The following is an 18426-nucleotide window of genomic DNA, read 5'->3' on the forward strand; positions in this document are numbered from 1 at the left end:
CTGCATGGGTCCTACTGAAGTCAACAACCATCTCTTTTGTCTAATCTACATTAAGACCGATTGTTGCACTTGCACCAGTCTGCTAATTATTGTATCTCCATTTTGTAAACTGACAAATCCCCAATTTAGAGATGACAATTACAGTAGATATGCATTTGCCATATCAAATTTTCTAAATTATTTCCTATAATTTAAAAAAAATATCACCAGCCACCATAAAAAACCTTGCACTGTTCCATTCCATCTGAACTAGTGTGGTGCTGAGGTATCACCCATTGCATGGCTGCACTCAGGTCCGAATCTGGATCCTGAGTTGGTTTGTCGTGTGGTGGGTGTGGCAATGCACTGTATCAGTGTGTGCTCCTAACCTTATCCTCATCATCTTCATCTTGCCCTCTATGGTGCTTTCCAATGAAAGAAATTTTCTTTTCATATAATTGAATGCTACATAAGTGGTTAATTATACACAGAGCCAGGGCATGTGCGTTCTGTTACACAACAGCAGGCAATGTCTTAAAAGAGCAATAATTCTGCAAAATAATGTGGAATTTTTTTTTTTTTTTTAATAATCTTCCATAGTAACTGATGTGTTTTTTGTTTAAAATATTGTTAAGTATTCTTACTTCAGAACTAAGTATTGTGTCAAGTTGCTACTTTAAAATTAATGTATTATTTACCCAAAACAATTTCATTTAAAAATTTCACATTCAATATATCTATAGGTGACACATTTTTCATGGTATATTTTGTTCAAATTTGAGGGTTGGCTTAAAACACAGATGGGTTTATTCACAACTATCTATACACAACTGAAGCATGAGCAACTATTCTTGAAAATATCCTTCCAGCAGTACATAATTTCAATATTACACTCTTAATGTAAAAAAATGTCAAATATGACACTAGTGTGATGAAGACAACTGAAAAAAATCCCAGCATACCTTTTGTGGACAGACAGGCATATTAAAGAACAAACCTTAAAAATCATACCCATATTCACACACTACTAAACATCTACAGTACTAGTCAAAAGTCTGGACAAACTTACTCACAGTAGTGATATTTTCTACATTTTAGAAAGAAAAAAAAAAAAGATACCTTCAAGTATATGAAATACAACATATGAAATTATAAATTAAAAATTCAAACTAATTCAGTTTTTTTTCCAAAGTAGATGAAAGCTTTGCATATTAATTGTATTCTTTCTACTAGCTTAATGAGGTAGCTAGCTGGGATTACTTGCCAAAAGTCCTGAAGGAGTGTATTTTGAACACTTCTTGGTTACTTGTCCTTCAGTTCAAACCATCTCTCCTTGATTAGATGATTGTGGAGGCCAAGTAATCTGTTTGAGCACTCAATCACTATCCCTTTGTCAAATAGCTTTTATACAACCTGGTATTTAGTTTACTGTCCTATAAACAACAAAAAAAAAAGGCCGCCCAACTAAAAAAACAAGAGAGAAAAAAACCCACTAGATTAGATGTATGGAATGTCACTACAGTGTGGTAGTCAATGACTACGTGTGCACTTAATTCTAAATAAATTATTAACACTGTTACCAGCAAAGTCCACTATCTCCCAATGGTTTACAGTGGAAATCACTCATGATTTCATTAGATGAAAACACAGATTTCCAATGGCTTAACTGCCAGCTTCCTGGCTTAATCATCTCTCTTTTAATCTGTCGCCTACAGTAGTGGTTTCTTTGCAGTAATTCTACCATGAATGCATGATTCATGCACTACTTCTCTACGTTTCTGCTGCTTGAACTAAATGAACCACTTATTTGGACTATAATCTGATCTGCAGTTAACTGGAAATCTTGGCCACTCTCTATATCACAGATAACTCGTGCTCCTTTATGTGGCAATCCTCATGACGGCGTGTGTCATCATAGCAGTTGGTGGATTTTGGAATGCACGTGATTACACTTTCCAAGATCTTGAGAGCTGCCAAACTGCCTGATCTTCATCTCTGTATTATAAAAAAAATCCTGGAGAGAAACACTAGGGATAAGAGACATGATCTTCATGTGAAGATCACAGAAGACACTTAAAAGACCCACGAGACAAAAATGATTGGCCACAGAGCGTCTTGCGGGGACCTTAAACATGAGATTGACCGTCTCGTGATGACGTAGAACATGAGATTCTTGGAAGACACGCCCTACTTACAACCAATATCAAATAAGACCATGGGCAGCAAAACACTCAGTCGTGCAAAGGCTTTGAGCACACGCAGATCCAGGGCTCTCAGCGCATATAAAGCTTACAAGGACAATACGTTATAAATGAAACAGACGACTATGCGAAGAATAAAGCAGCGCGGAGAAAACAGACTCAAAAGCATTGGAGAGAAAAAAAAAAGAAAAAGAATAATCTAGGTGCAAATTCAGAAAATAAGGAAAGTAATCATCAGCCCGGAACAAGTGGAATTGAAGAAAAAAAAAGCACATCCAATCGGGCTCAGAATTAAAAAAACAGAGTAAAAGACAAAGTAGAGCTTCAGAAAGACGTTCGCAAGCCTTGGCGCTATACACATACCGAGCAGGTTAGAGATTATGAAAGCAGTGGAATTCGAAAGGCTCACAAAAAAAAAAAAGCGTGATACACATGTAGAGAAAGTTAAATATGAAAGTAGGAAAATTACAAAGTATAAAAAAAGAAAGTAAAGATCGCAGTAGCGCAAACAAAGGCAAATTATTACTCGAAAAGGAGAAAAATAATCACCACAGAGCTGAGGGGTATTTTCCGTACGTCGCTTAAATCATCCGAGTTCAGATGCCTCATCTTGGATGAGTTAATGCCAGTGAAGCTCATCCGGGATAAGTCAAGTTTTTCAAACGCAGCCGTGTAGTGGATTAGTATAACTGAATCTAATCATCCGAAATGATTGTACATGCCCACACTGATTGAAAACCCCATATATATTGAGTCTAGAAAACATGATCAGCAAGTCTTTGATAGGCTGCAACAAAATTTCGAAAGAACGCTTGTGTGAAAAAAAATGAGCCCGGAGGAGGACCTTTTATTCGAAGGATATGAAGAATTTCAAGATTTAATATGCACAAGGGTTAACACTGCAAAAGCAGCCCAAACCAGAAAAGACGGCTGGCAAAAAGTGGCCTACAAATTAAACGCTAAGTTGTGTGCATTGTACTTACTGAATGCAGCGTTTCATTTCCTGTGTCAGATTATTATTTAATATGTCATAATTCCAGATCAAACTTGAGCACAAGAACAACATGGGAACAGATCAAAATGAAGTACAAGCATATACTTCAAATTGGTAAATATTGGTATATAACTATTTAAAGAATTGTTGACATAAAGAATCATATATAATATAAAAAAATAATAATTTTAAAGCTAATAAGAAGGCAAACGAGCAAAAAACAGGTGGAGGTCAACGCGGTCCAGACCTAACCCCTGCATAAGAGTTGGCTCTCCAGCAAAATGCCCATCGCCCTGTTTCTGAGGGCATTTTTTGTTGGGTCAGGTGCAGGGAATGTCATATCACTAGAACTTGTGTCTGACCAACGAGATATTGACAAAGGTCAAATATTTGATGAAGACACTATGCCTGATTACAGCATTCATCAGGAGGAGAGGTACATTTTCCAAATAATGTTTGATCAAACTCCACTCTGATCAGTCCCATGTGCCCCAATCACATTTGGAAATCCTGGGAAATGAGAATGTTAGGCTGATTATGAGATTCTTTTGGAACTGTGGGTGTTTTTGCCTGTGTACCTGCAATGGCATGAAATGCTTCTTTTATTGTCTGCACACGCACGTGTCCAGGAAAGGAAGGAAATATTTCAGAGCCAAACAGACTTTACCAATTGCCTAGCAAACTGCACTATTAGATAGATTTTCCGCAACACCTACAGTATATAAAAAAAAAGTGCCGCTTGCAAAAAACCTCAAAGCAATGCATACTGTCTGTGTAGTTGTGAGAGAACGACTTTGCCTAGTTTTACTTTGAATATAAGGTGCTAATAAATCTTTGAGGTACAATATTCCCCCTCGGCTAAAAGGGTTTCTTTCAAAAAGAATTTCCTCTGGGAGAAATAAAGGATCTTGCCGACCGTGCAAACCCTCTCTATATGAAATTCTCTTCTTATAATTTGCGCATCGATATCAAATGGTAGCACATTCATGAACGGCAAAGCCATGACTGAATGAATTCCATGGTGTGAGCTAATCCTTGTTTACATAGAACAAACCTGCTCCAAGCAGGTTTGAGGATTTGGATGTGCTGCTATGACAACACATCCAGCAAGGGTTTAGAAAAACCGACGGATCCAGGATCGTGCCAAATCGGCAACAATTACATCTGGCTAAACGAGTAATCCACGTACGAAAAATACCCCCCAGGTGTCATTGAAAAAATAGCAGGACAAAGCAAGGTCAGAAATAAAAGAGAGTAGAAAACAAAGTAAAACGTCATAAAGAGGTTAAAAAACAAGGGGGCCAAACACATGCAGAGCAGGTTAGAGATAATGAAAACTGGAATTCATAAGACTCAAAAAAAACCTAGGCGCAAAACACATGCAGGGCAAGATACAAAATATGAAAGCAGAAAAAAAAAATGACAGTGTCAAAACAAAGAAAGTAAACATTGCATTAGCGCAAAGAGAAATTATTACTCTGAGAAATAACGAAAGGCGAATAGTGATCGAATATATGGACATAGGTGATATGTAAGAAGTATGTAAATATTGCAAGGCTTTGAAGTTTAAGTCAGAGAATTTAAAAAATGGGGTTTACCTCACATGCATTTATAGGTTACCTTGCAAAAAAAATTAACTTCTGATGATATAGATCATTTTGTCTGTGCTGAAATTTCAAACAGAGAAACCTATTCTGAATTATGGCACAAAGTCATTACACACGTCACACGGACCTTACTTAGAAGCACATTGGGACTCGAAAGATTCCAAATAATGTTTTTTACAGAAGTTCTGAAATAAAAGCGAAACTAATGAAATAGAAACAATTCAAAGAAAAAAAAATATTAAAAGTGTGAATCCAGAAAACCAAAAACGGGGGTTGGTGAGCGAAGTGAGCAAGGGTTGAAGCTCCCTAGTTTCTTAAATTAACGATGAACTATATCATTTCTGTATTCTAAGTGAGCTGTTCTTCACATATTATGGAATGTTACAGCCAGAAATAAACGGGCTTCTTTCAAAAAGGGCTATGGATATCCATGCTATGTTTTCATAAAAAAAAAACAAAAAAAACAGTTTAAAAGCATGGATGAAAGAAATTTCACAAATTTACTTTCAAATAGGCACTCAAATTAAAAGATACGATTATGGTTCTACATTACTGGACTATACTTTTTTCTAAACAAAAAATGCTTAGATTTTCAGAAATAGCTTTTTTTTTTTTTTTAATTTGAAGTTTTCGGTTTAAATAAATGTATGTGTGGGCATTGAAATCAAGTAAGCTATTTATATTTGCCCTAAAAACAAATCTTAAAAGTATTTAGGTACAAGTCTTTACATTAAAATGTATTTAAACACGTCGAGAACAATGGGATTAGTTTACACACAAGGAGGTGGCATTTCTTGCAAAGGGGTAGTGACACACCAATACACTGCACTGGACTTTCCCCATAGTTAATGTATGTGTGCTGTCAATTGAGGCCTCAAACACAACTCTTAGTTATTAGACCAATATGTCTGTTCATGCCTCCAAAAGGGGCAGCCCTGCATCTACATACGTTTCACTATAAATTCCTCATATTAAAACTCCTTCGGACCTTCAAGGAGATACAGTATTATGAAAACCAGCTGTATAACACTGCCACATCTTTAACTTGGTCAACAGAAACAATTCAGTAGAAAAATGAGGACCTTGTAGGATGCCTTTCGCTATGATGCCACAATTTTCATTTAAGTACACTTATGGTCTTCCGGAAAAGTCATGTGTTTTTGACAACAGTTCTAATGTGTGCACGAATGTACCATGTCACGAGTAACATCCTCATGTGTTACCTATTAGCACTGAGCACAAGGAAATAAGTACTAGTCACCGTACTGTACAAGTTACTGATGGGATTAGTTGGAGGAATGATTTCCTCTCCCTTGTTAAGATTAGCTTATCTAATATTCTGGACCGATGTTTCACAAAGGGAAGTAATCAACAACATCATTACTCTGACGGATCACTCCAAAGTTAAATTTAATCCAATTTACATAATCTTACCTTAAAATGAAACTTGCAAATAAATGCATACATAAATAAATTCAATTTAGGAATTATAAGTGAATATCTAATCTGAAATTAATAATCAAACATCTCAGCAGCCCACTTTCAAATAAAATGTTCAGGAAATAAACAGCACACTCTGAATGTCAAATTAAGCAACCAGACCAATCCAGAGGTTAGTGGCAGAGAATTCAGTTCACCCATTATCCTCTTTCTATTCAATATATATCAGTGACTTAACCCCAGACACTTAACCTACCTTTATACATCTAAGGGACATGTTTTTAAAAAACAAAAATAAACATACCAAGTATGACAATCAAAAACATGTAAATGAAAGAAAAGCTATGCTTCCTATATATTAGTTAAAAAAAATAAATAAATAAATAAATACCTTTTATTTCATGTCTTGGTTCACCTGTTTCTTCTTTTTCCTACTATTTCAGCCCTGGCTTACTGTGAGAGAAAGAGAGAGAGAGAGAATTCAAATATTTAAATAAATTATACATTTAGACATCTGTAGATATGATCTCAAATTAGCCTTACTTGAACTATTTTGCCTCTGCTTCAAGTAATTTACTAAGCAAATGAATAGAAAACAATGCTTTAGAGTACTAGAAACAGATAAAAGTTTGATTTAATTGAGTAACATCTCTCAAGTCTTAATTTATCAACTTAATGCTGAAAAGTACCAACCAATTGCATCAATAAAATATTTTTACCACTAATAGCAAAATAAAACCTTTAAATATGCTGCTATCACACAGGCAAAAAAATGGAGGACAAAGACTCCATTTCTAATTATACACTGGATCAATGTTACTACCATTTAATTTTACAACCTAACATTTAATTCCAACTGCCTGCAAAATTATATAAATTTAATTTTGCTTTCTATTTCACTACTAGGGCAATTGATGTCTACTCATGTGTTATCTGACAGCAAGTGTAGCAGGTATAAAGCTCTGTGCTGTATGTACCTATAAAGATGCCACACTGCTGGCTCTGATTCTGTCCGGTTTTCTAAAATTTTGTTAAAAAAAAATGAAAGGTTCAAAGGCGTTTCCCTTCAGACTCCTTAATAGTGATGTCTACTGCAGTAATAAGAAAGTTATAGGAGAGAAAACGGCCATCATATAGCCAACTGGCTCTGGTTGTCAACAAAACATCACTTATAGAAGAAAAAAGAAAAACAAACTGCTGATGTAATAGCAGCAGAGATAAAATGCTTAAAAATCCATATACCCACTGGGTTTTCCGCAATTTTGACAGTCATATTTATATGTTCTTGGTGACCTAAAAAAGCCTTACACATGTACCTTTGCGTATATGAAAGGACAGACATTACATGAGTATAGGTTTTCAAGACTGTTCCATTTGAAGAACAAGAGCTGTGCATGCATTTAATATTCATAGGGATGATATCAACACACAGCTGAGGTTTTGCCTGTATCCTCTATTAAGAGACCTGGAAACTGCATCTCAGCAAATTACCACATCTATATATCCTTAATTTGACAAATCTCCCGAATGCACTGGAGTTTTTCCACAAGCAAATATGAAGTGGACAATATAAAAAAAAGTCATCCAATTCTTAAGTGAAGGTTCTCTTCAGTGGGAGATTGAATACTGTGGCTGTTGTCTGTACATGGTGAAATATGAACTGTAGTAGTTACAAATGGGCAAAATTAAGTTCTTTCCCACAGCTGTAGAAGTAATCTGTGATAAGATGAAAGAGTAAGTTGTAAAGAAGTCAGTTCAGGTCACACTGGAAACTAGTCACAGTTATTTCTTCATAATCATTCTACATTAATTTGACACATAAAATTGCACTCTAAAGTAAAGCATTGTCTATAAATTTATAAAATACTAGCCTGTATTCTAAAATGAAGTTGAACACAGAAACCTTAATACTTACTGACTGCATCTATTTTGAAGTGGCAAAGGATCCAATTTAAGAAAACATGGTTTCCGCTATTCTATATCATGCTTATGACAAATGTAAATTAAAGAAATAAATTTTATTACAGATTCATTGTGCCATTTTCTTGAGGATATGTTTCCTGTTCGTTCAAGTGCTCACATGGACTATCAAGGGTGGAGTTTTGACATTTATCACAATTGCACCCCTAATTTTTTTGTAGTCGTTTCTTAAATGGTTATATTCTGCCGTGCCTGGAAACAAATTCATTTTTGCACAAATGTGTGCTAAATGTCTCACATACCAACCAAAGCTGTCAGCATCCCCTGAAGTCATCTGATCTGAGCACAAAGAGATGCATTTTTTTTTTTTCACGGTGGGGAACTTGGCTTTACAGAAGCTCTTTAAATATACAAACACACAAACATACATATACATACCTACACATACACACACACTATGGTCTGAATACACACCAGAATGACTAAAAAGAAACAAAATGTATAAAAGAAGAAAACTTCTGCCTTGGCAGGCACAGTGAGGCATTATACGGGTATTATTGTTGGTATTAAGCCCCAGTAGTGACTTTTGACTAACTTCTGCTAAATAATTTGTTGGCTGAAAGTACTCAATGTTAGTGTTAGACACAGGGTGTGATGCATTGTTCACAATTGCACTCAAGTTTTGTTTTCTTTCTTTCCTTTGCTATTATTTCCTTAGGGATCAAGAGTGCATCCCACAACTGAGCCTTCCCTTCTAAATTAGCTTGATGATTTAATGGGCCTCTCGACGAGATATTATGAGACATGCACACCACAGCATAAAAAACTGCACTGGCCATCAAAGAATTGTAGAAGATGTGAAGGATGGCATGAAACATTATTCTGCAGTGAATCAAACTATGCGCATGTATACTAAACTTTTTTTTTCTTATGGCATGTGTAGACTTTTTCCCTAATAAATACTAGCACACGTGCAGAAGAACATAACAGCATTTTAACGACACATTGCACACTCGAGCTATATAATTTTTTTTTACCCTAAACCTGGGCTATTCAATTACAAAATGAGTTGGGTCAGACTTTCAAACCAAGACATTTAGCTGGGCAAGACAATTTCAGCAGCTGGTAAGTAGCAGGTAATGACAAATTTTAAACCAACACAAATAAAAGAATTGAAAAAAAAAAAAAAACTTGTTTGTTTGAATGTTTACCAAAATGTGCAAAAAAAACATTTTGGTCATTTCTGACCTAGGCACACCTCAAAGTGCATAAAATTCCCTCTGGAAAAAAATATTTTGGTCATATATGATCCAGGCACAAACTGTCTTAACATATTAAAAAAGTACTATCAATGCTATCGGTGCACAAACCCATAACAAGAGATAACAGCAACTAACACACATGAATAAGTCTACTGCACACTGAGGGAACATAGGTTTCATTTAAAAATCACCACATGTGTGATTAGGCAAGACTTTTGTTATACATCCCACATTACACTCATATTGTGATCTGTCTTGCTACTGCATAGGCTGTTGGGGTGGAGTCTTTGGGGAAAGCACTTTACAAGGGCTAGAAAGAGCTGAGTGACAGGATGAGGGTGCAAGGGGAGTGAATGGTAAAAGAGCAAGAGGCAGAAAAGTAGTTTACCTTAATTTTTTGGTTTTTGAAGGTTTATCTGTGGTCCTGAGAAGGGGCCACATGTATAACGTCGTGCATGGAATTTACACTAAAACATGGCGTACAGACAAAACGGGAAATGTGCATATGCACAAAAAAATCCAGAAGCATAAAACTGTGTGTACGCCAAGTTCTACACACTTCCCCTCAATAAATACCAATGAACATGAAACTGAACGTATGTGCATGCACATACAGCCCCCACCCTAACTCCTCCCAAAATTTTGCATATTTGAATATGCAAATCAACAAACATATATAACCCCTTCTGTTCAAAGTTTTGTTAGAAGACAAAGGCAAAAGCACGTGGAAAAAAAAAAAAAAAGAATTTCAGTGAATGTGAAGTGGAGCGAAGCACAAACATATTGTTTGTTGGCTTAAACAGTGGTATAGGCAACAAAAGGAAACTGATGGGAGTAATACAGCATGGCAGAGAAACTCAAAAGTTCAAGTTCCGAAAGTCGCACAGTGCCCAAAATAAAGAAGCAGTCAGATATCAAAGTCGATGCGAAAAGGCGAGACCAATCCCACATTATGTTTATTTTGCTTCAGACAATATTACAAACAGTGACCCCTGTACCATGGACAACTTCAGGTGCTGCTGTGCCCAGCACATCTTCAGGTGCTTGCTGCTCACACATCTCTGCCTCAGAAACTGCCAGCCGACCATCTGGCCATGTGCCTCCAGATGCTGATATGGAGTCACAAAATGCAATAGTGGATGCTGCTGTAAGAAACGCGGCCAATGAAATAAGGAATACAAGGGTTGTACTATTTGATATTGACCACAAAATTACATGAATTGGTTAAAAAATAAATGCTGCATCTAATTTAACAGTTTTTACAATTTGCTAATTACGGTCAAACTGAGTTATAACACTGTCTGATTTGGCTCACCATTTCTGGCGGGTCAGGTTCATCATGTCATCTCTTCAGGTAGAAGCAAGCCACAATTGTGTGCCACATTATGCATTAACGCTACAAGCTTACACAATGCAACACACTTTCTGTGGATTATAGAGCAGCACATTAGAGTGGAAATACTTTCTATTTATATAAGCACGTTTATTCTCCGAAGGGACCTTTATAGGGTAGTGTCAGAGCAAGATGCCACGACAGATAGATTCCCTTCTATTTACATGGCTCTTTGAGGTGATTCGCTATCCTTAAAAGGATTGCTGCACTAGTTGGAAAAAGCATCTGTGACTGTGCAGAGTTGTAGTTTTCAAAGGCTCTCCTACTATAGAGGATATAATCCCAGATCATACTTTTGATTATTCATTCCTAGCTGATGTAACTTGTCCGGCACTATTGCAATAGCAATGTATGTCCAGTTGACCGCTCCAATTACATTTGAAAAACTGGACATTGTTGTGAATTGCACTTTGATATTTCCCAGTTCAACCACAATGTAACAAAATCTTATATATCCAGATGACAAGCGGATAATACCATCCTATACAGCTGGCATGGAGAGATTCAGTGATGTTTGGGAAATAACTGATCGTCAGCAAGTTCACACTGAAAATCTCCTATGGCAAAAAAAAAACAGAAATTGGACAGAACTTGCAAAGGAACAGGTAGTAAAGCACAATTCTTCAAATCTGTTATTTGTAAAACTAGTGCCAGTTCAGCACACAGCTCCAAGAAAAGAGCACCTAGAAATCTAAATAGACTTAGAAGCCAGTCATCATCACATATAAATACATGCTCTATTCTTATAAATGTTATTTGCAATGTCTTCTACCAACGCTAAAGCAGCCACGGTAGTTGGGGGAAAAAAAAGCTACAGAATGATTACAATCAAGTGAATTAAATTTGTAAACGATAATACAATTTAATAAATCCTGTGTCATTGATGTGGATCTAAAAAAGGGACACCACACAGAAACAGTAGCACTGCTTTGACCCTAGGTGCTGCCCAGCAAAACCGAACAGAAACATCTGTATGCATGGTGTGAGGCTATTGTGAAAATGTGCGTTGCTTTACACTAAGTTTAGTTTTTATAAATCTCAAAGTGAGTGTGGAAAATGGCATACGCAACTTTTGTGTATACGTACCACTTATGCACGAGGCCAAAGGAATGGTAGGACACCATCTATAGTGCAACACATCAAATAAAGTCTGCATTTTTAAGATTCCGTAGAAGTAGGCCTTCACAGTATCACAGCCACTTCTAAACACACAACAGTGTGCTGCACTGTAATAAACAGCAGCAATAATAATTCTTTACATTACTATAGCGCTTTTCTCACTATTCAAAGCTCTCTACACGTTGTAAGCACCTGGGATATAAACCTATGATCTCCTTACTGCGAGACAGCAGCACACCACTGCACCATGTGCATGGATTGTGGATTGAATGTTGCTAGGCTATGTTGAGTGCTGCATTTATAGTCTGTTCTACTGTAGGAATTTCTGAACACTAGTGAAATGTGTTTTACTCAGTTTTTCTCTGCATTTCTGGTGGGACCACAGGCTTGGCCACTCTGAGGTTGCTGGCCGCCCATTTGAATAGAATGACCCTAAACAGTGCCTACTTTTCGCCCATTACATACTACTAGCCAACCCGCGGCATACCATACGCCGCATAATCAGGCCAGCTTTTTTAATGATTTTTAAGCACAGGGAGAAAATTAACATTTGAAAAATTGGTAATGTAATAAATCAGCAAGAAAAGCAACATTGTAACAATGCACGGAACGAACCAACACAAAATCATCCGTGACTGAAAGCTGGCGGACCGTCCTTGCGCCTTCTCCTGCCAGACGGAGGGATGGGGGTGCACGCCTCGGAGTCTGGAACGGGAGGAGAAGGATGTCCATTGAGCTCCGTCCGTCATGCTAATCTACTGATTTCTCGTTCAGTATGCACTGCCTGCTCATGTGCCCACCTCCAACTTGTCACTTGAGTCGTCATCTTTATACAGTCCAGATGTACCGGTGACTGACGTCGAATTTTCATTGCTCTGTGCGGTTTTGGCTGCTTTTCTATATATAATCCACCAAGACACCCGAACACGGTAGTAGCGAGGTGGGTGTGTACAAAGGGTTGGGATGCAACCAGTGGGAGCGTATGAGTCGCACTAAGGGCTCATTTATACTTCACGCTCAGAACGCGTACGCGTCCGCATCATGGTTGCCAAGCGTTCCCAGTGTTCATTTCATGCGTCCTCTGAGCACGTCGTGAGTTGAAGTACCAGCAAAAAGTCGGGGGGCGCAGTGTGCTAAAAGTGAGCGTGGCGTCAGAGTCTCTGTTTACTATCTACATGTGACAGCAAGCCTCTATGGAGATCCTTCGGGGATCGATGTGCGGGCTTTGCTGTTTGATGAATGGTTCAAAGTGTTGAAGCAAAATGCCGACATACAGATGCATTCGTGGTGCTTTTATATTCAAGCGTCGCATATTCCCGATCCTAATGACACGATACATTTTAAAAGTCTCACATGCCATCTTTTGTGACGTCTATTTTTTATTTTTTTACTTTACCTGCTGTCAGGTACAAGAAGCTCATAGCGATGAAAAACTGGGATGACGTTTACGATGGTCTGCTTTAATAATAAAGTAAACTACGAGGTTAAAGTGGACATTTCGAGATTAAACCCAAAAATTTCCACTTTAATCACAAAATACACGTTTTCACAGTGTCTTTTATTTTTTTCTCAGTGGCTCAAATACAGCGCTATACATCATGTTGCCGATGTGAAGTTGCAAAAAAAAAATAAGACGGCACTGAGTATATAGAATATAAAAGCACCACAAATGCATTTGTATGTCAGCATTTTGCTTCACCACATCGAAGTATCCATCCCGTAGGATCGGCATAGAGGCTTTCTGTCACATGTAGATAGTTCCCGAATGTAATGACACGATACATTTTAAAAGTCTCACATACCATCTTTTGTGTCGTCTTTTTTAATTTTTTTATTTTTGCAACTTAACAGCAACATAATGTATGGCGTTATATTTGAACCACTGAGAAAAAAATAAAGGACACAGTGAAAACGTGTATTTTGTGATTAAAGTGGAAATTTCGGCTTTAATCTCGAATTGTCCACTTTAACCTCGTAGTTTACTTTATCATTAAAGCAGACCGTCGTAAACGTCATCCCAGTTTTTAATCGCTACGAGCTTCTTGGACCTGACAGCTGTGGCAAGTAGCAAAAGATCACCACACAGAACAAATTAAATGTATGATATTCCAACTCTCTGCACATTTAGAATCTTTAGATTCATACTTGATATCACTTTCATGATGAAATGCATTAAAGTGTGTATGTTACATTTTACATATAATTTCATTTAAATAATGAATACTGTTAATAATTACACACATGGGGGTGACACGGTGGCGGAGCAATAGCACTGCTGTCTCGCAGGGAGTTACGTTGCTGGTATTTCCTGCTTGTATTCCACACTGTGCTACGGTTTCCTTCCAAAGATAAGCAGATTTGGTGCCGCTAAAATGACGCTAGTGTATGTGTGCTTGTATTCACCTTGCGATGAGCAGAGACCTCGTCCAGGGATTGTTTCTCAGTCGTGCCCAATGCTTGTTGGAATGGACACATCCCTGGATTGATGGATTTAATCAATAAACATCCTTTTCACAGATATTGTGGTAAGGTGTTATCGGAATTTAATAGGTGTTTTAGGCAATTCACAACACAGAGAAGCCAAACATGTTCTCACCGTGATAATATCTAGCACTGCCACCTGGTGGATTCCTCCAGATTTATGTAAAGTACGCGAGCAAGTATAAACACTTCAACGCTTGCGTAGCAGGAGCGTCCGCTGCAGCATGCGTCGCGTGAAGTATAAATGAGCCCTTAGTGGGAATTCCACGGTTTGCAGCCCGAATGGGGTTCTACCCACGCCAGGTAGACACATGCTTAATGTTATGCATAATTATTTATTGAATGCTAAACACTTCTGGAAAGACACGGTTGTCTAAAATGTGTTGGTGTGAGAATACAACAGTAAGCGAATGAAAAGATGGAACTCTGGAGAGAGCAAAATACAATACAATAGTGAACCCGCGGCATAACAAACGCTGCATAATTATTTATTGATGGTTGAACACTTCTGGAAAGACACAGTTGTCTAAAAAGGGAGGGTTTGAGGATACAACAGAAAGTGAATGAAAAGATGGAACTCTAGACTTTTCATTGCTCTGTGCGGTTTTGGCTGCCTTTCTATATATAATCCACCAAGACACCCGACCACGGTAGTAGCGAGGTGGGAGGGGGGGGTGTGAACAAAGTGCAGGAGCATCTAAGACGACGCATGTTTGTCGCGGATGCGAATTGCTGTATGTAGCGTGTAAAACAGTCTGCTATGGTGCACGCGGTCGTGTGTCGTAACCTAAAACTCGGTTTTTAAAGACTGCTTACTTCATTGTGTTTTAACCTCAGTTGTAAAGGATTGTTTTAAGGATCCCATGGGATACCCCTCGCAAACTGTTTTACACGCTGCATATGGCGACTCACCTCCGCGAGAAACATGCCTCTATGAACAGTCAAGGTGGCTCAGAGGTACATGAGGACTCTACGACAGACGAATATAAATGACGCCGTTCTTTCTGTGTTGTCGCGCCCAAGTTGGTGGGCATGGCTCTGCGAGTTGTCGTCGTATCCAATGGTCTTGGAGTTGGTGGGTGTGGCTCCTCCCTGCATGCGGCATAGGTATCTTACTTGTCGGCGGCTTACTGAATCCACGCCCCTTCCAGCGTGCTTTCCATGGGTGTCTTGCCTTAGTGAATTATATATATAGATGTTGTTATTTAATATAGCCTACAGACAAACTGCAAGTACAGTATGCATTGATGAAGCATGCATACAAGAGCTTCATTGTAATTTGTAAACATTAAAAAATCAGAACTAGTTACACTACACTGCAATGCATTTTTTAATAAAATCCTAGAATATTTAAAAGAGCAAAGACCATCTGTATGTCAATGCTAAGTTCATAGTGCCAATCAATGCTCAGCATGAAAAACAAAGAATTAAAAAAGGCTGATTATGCCAAGCCATGACGAAACAAACTGAAGGACCACCAAGCCATTAACAGATTTTATAGCACATAGTGAATCGCTCTTGCTGAGAACATGGTAATAATAAGGACATTTTCAGAAACTGAATATAATTTGTAATTCACTGTTTCTTCTTGGTAGACATTTAATCAACCCCATATGATAAGGTAGTTCTCAGTTGTGATACGAAGCAATTTTAAATCAACTTTATTTTTTTAAATCACATGTAGGGAAAGACAGTCTGTGATATGACAATTTCTCAAGTGATTAAAGGTTAATTTGTCAGTAAACTGAGGCAACAATTCACATGAGGGCATCAACATTCAGTAATCACAGAAATCAAAGTTGCTGTGGAGGTATCCAGTCAGCAAGGTGAACTCCTTTTAAAATGACTGAATCTCACAAAAATGCTTTGCAGTTTTTCACTTACTAAAAAACAACAAGAATATGCTGCTTCACACTATGAGTGAAAAGTAAAAACACGGATCAAAACTAACACCCTTGCGCTTGAAAAAAATGGGCATGCTCGAAGTTTTAAAGTTTCTGTTTTTCTGTTTATACCCCATCCATTCATCTGCATTTTAACACATAAGAACTGTCTTAGGAATTTTTTTTTATTTATAAATAAGATGTTCCACTTTAAAACACAACTTGTCCTTTAAAACTGAAGATTAAATTCTTTAGTTTACAGAGCCTTGATCTTTCAATATAGTTCTTAAATAATATGGACATGGAAAGAAAAATATTGTTAAAAAATAATTAGGATGCTACAATATTTATTCACATAATTGCAAAACATCCTGTGCTAAGCAACCTTATTATAGCCTTTTCAAAAAAAGCTTTCAAATACTGAACAAGAGTTATTCATATTTTGATACTCAAAATGTTGTCATTTTAAAAATGTCGTGGAAAACATTTAATGTGACTGTAAATTAAAAGGTAACATTTATGTATCTTAGTATTATAAGTTTTTTGGTACACTATTAGTCCCTGAGGGGAAAAAGTCTCTTGCAACAGGTTATTTTTTTGTAAAAAATTTCTTCCTCTCATACAATTACAACACAGCTCAATAGTCAGTTCATTAAAAGTGCATAATATTAAAGGCTTACATGTCCATCTATTAAATGTACCTTTTTGAACCCTTAAAACATTTCAAAATGTGGGGGATGCGAATACAAATGTACACATTTTATCCAGATAGAAAAAAGGAGGTTGTAGAACAGAAAATTTGCAGATGTGTTATCTGTACAAACTTGAGACATCCGTTTTTCTTTAAAGAAACTGTGCTTATATAATCATACACAAAATGAATCAAGTGTTGTAATGGAGAAGCAAAGCAGTAAACCACCCAGTTAAAAAATTACTTTTAATAATCATATGCCAAAAGTCCAGTACTAAAACTTCTGTTCCAATATCCATCCATAAACTCCTTTTGTCATTCAGCTTTAACAATCATTTCATTTTTAAATAATAAAATTTACTCAGTTAAAATACAGAAAGTTTAGTTGTGCCTAAAGTAAACAACATCATCTACTGTTATGGCAGACAAAATCTTTCCAAGTGATTTGTATTTTACATCACCAACAGGGAAATCTAAATTTCAATCTTCAGCCTGATTAAATTAAATATTTAAAAAGTACATTGGCACCAATTTTCCAAACACCTTATGCACACATATGCCGAAAATCATCCTAATTGGCATTAGGATTGCAAATACTAATAGGTGATTTTTCCAGAAACACCCATGTCAAATCAACCCACTACACCCCATCTTGCCCTTTGACAACCTACCAATTTTGAAACGTATTACATCTAGTCAAAATTATTGACAATGAAATGGGTTTCACAGTAAACTTCTAAATGTATGCAACAGGCAAAAAAATTCCATCAGCCAATATAAGAAGCAGCTGATGACTCATTCATTACTTGTTTAGACTATTACTAAGGAAATAGCATACTTTCTAAAACAAATACTGAAAGGCACACTATATACAAAATATTAAATTTACATTAAAAATCTTAAGCATGTATAAATATATTTCAATATATCAATACATGTTCAACACCAACCTTGAACTCATGACAGAAGTGGTTTGATCTGTATGGCTGCTGAGGATTTTTCTAAAGAATATGGGACTGATCTATATTTTTCAGGAGGTATATTACAACAGTATTAATATGCAACCTATAATGACTCAAATAGTTAACAAAAATTTATGCTTTAATAAATTAGCATAAAGAATTTTCTTCAGCTATATCAAATTTAACCCAGCTATCTGCTGGCAAACAATAACTCCCCTCCCATGCAGGTAATGGTAAAATCTAATACCCCAAATAGAAAGAATGTCATTTTAACTTACCTACCCAACAATTTCATTTAGCATAAGAATGGAAGGTTGCAAATTGGCCAAATGATGTAAACATTTGAAAAGCACATGATCAAAATAATTATTTTTATGCTTTGAATAACCACAAAGGAGACAGGACAGGGAGAATACTGCAGTGCAACGTAACTGGGTACACAACACCTAAAAGCACTAAGAGGAAAAACAAATTTATATGGGGATGCCTCCTTT

The 18426-nt window shown here is 36.9% G+C and overlaps 1 protein-coding gene across 13 annotated transcripts in view; it reads right to left on the reverse strand.

Moving 5' to 3' along the window:
• Positions 1 to 18426, reverse strand: part of trip12 (thyroid hormone receptor interactor 12) — a 268901-nt gene that overhangs the window by 217219 nt on the left and 33256 nt on the right. For all 13 annotated transcript variants that reach the window (XM_039760102.1, XM_039760094.1, XM_039760085.1 and 10 more), the window contains exon 2: positions 6613 to 6674. The gene's annotated coding sequence lies outside the window, so the exon portion shown is untranslated. The remainder of the gene's footprint in view (positions 1 to 6612; positions 6675 to 18426) is intronic.

This window comes from Polypterus senegalus, chromosome 1 (assembly GCF_016835505.1).
Source record: "Polypterus senegalus isolate Bchr_013 chromosome 1, ASM1683550v1, whole genome shotgun sequence".
Taxonomy (NCBI): Eukaryota; Metazoa; Chordata; class Cladistia; order Polypteriformes; family Polypteridae; genus Polypterus; species Polypterus senegalus.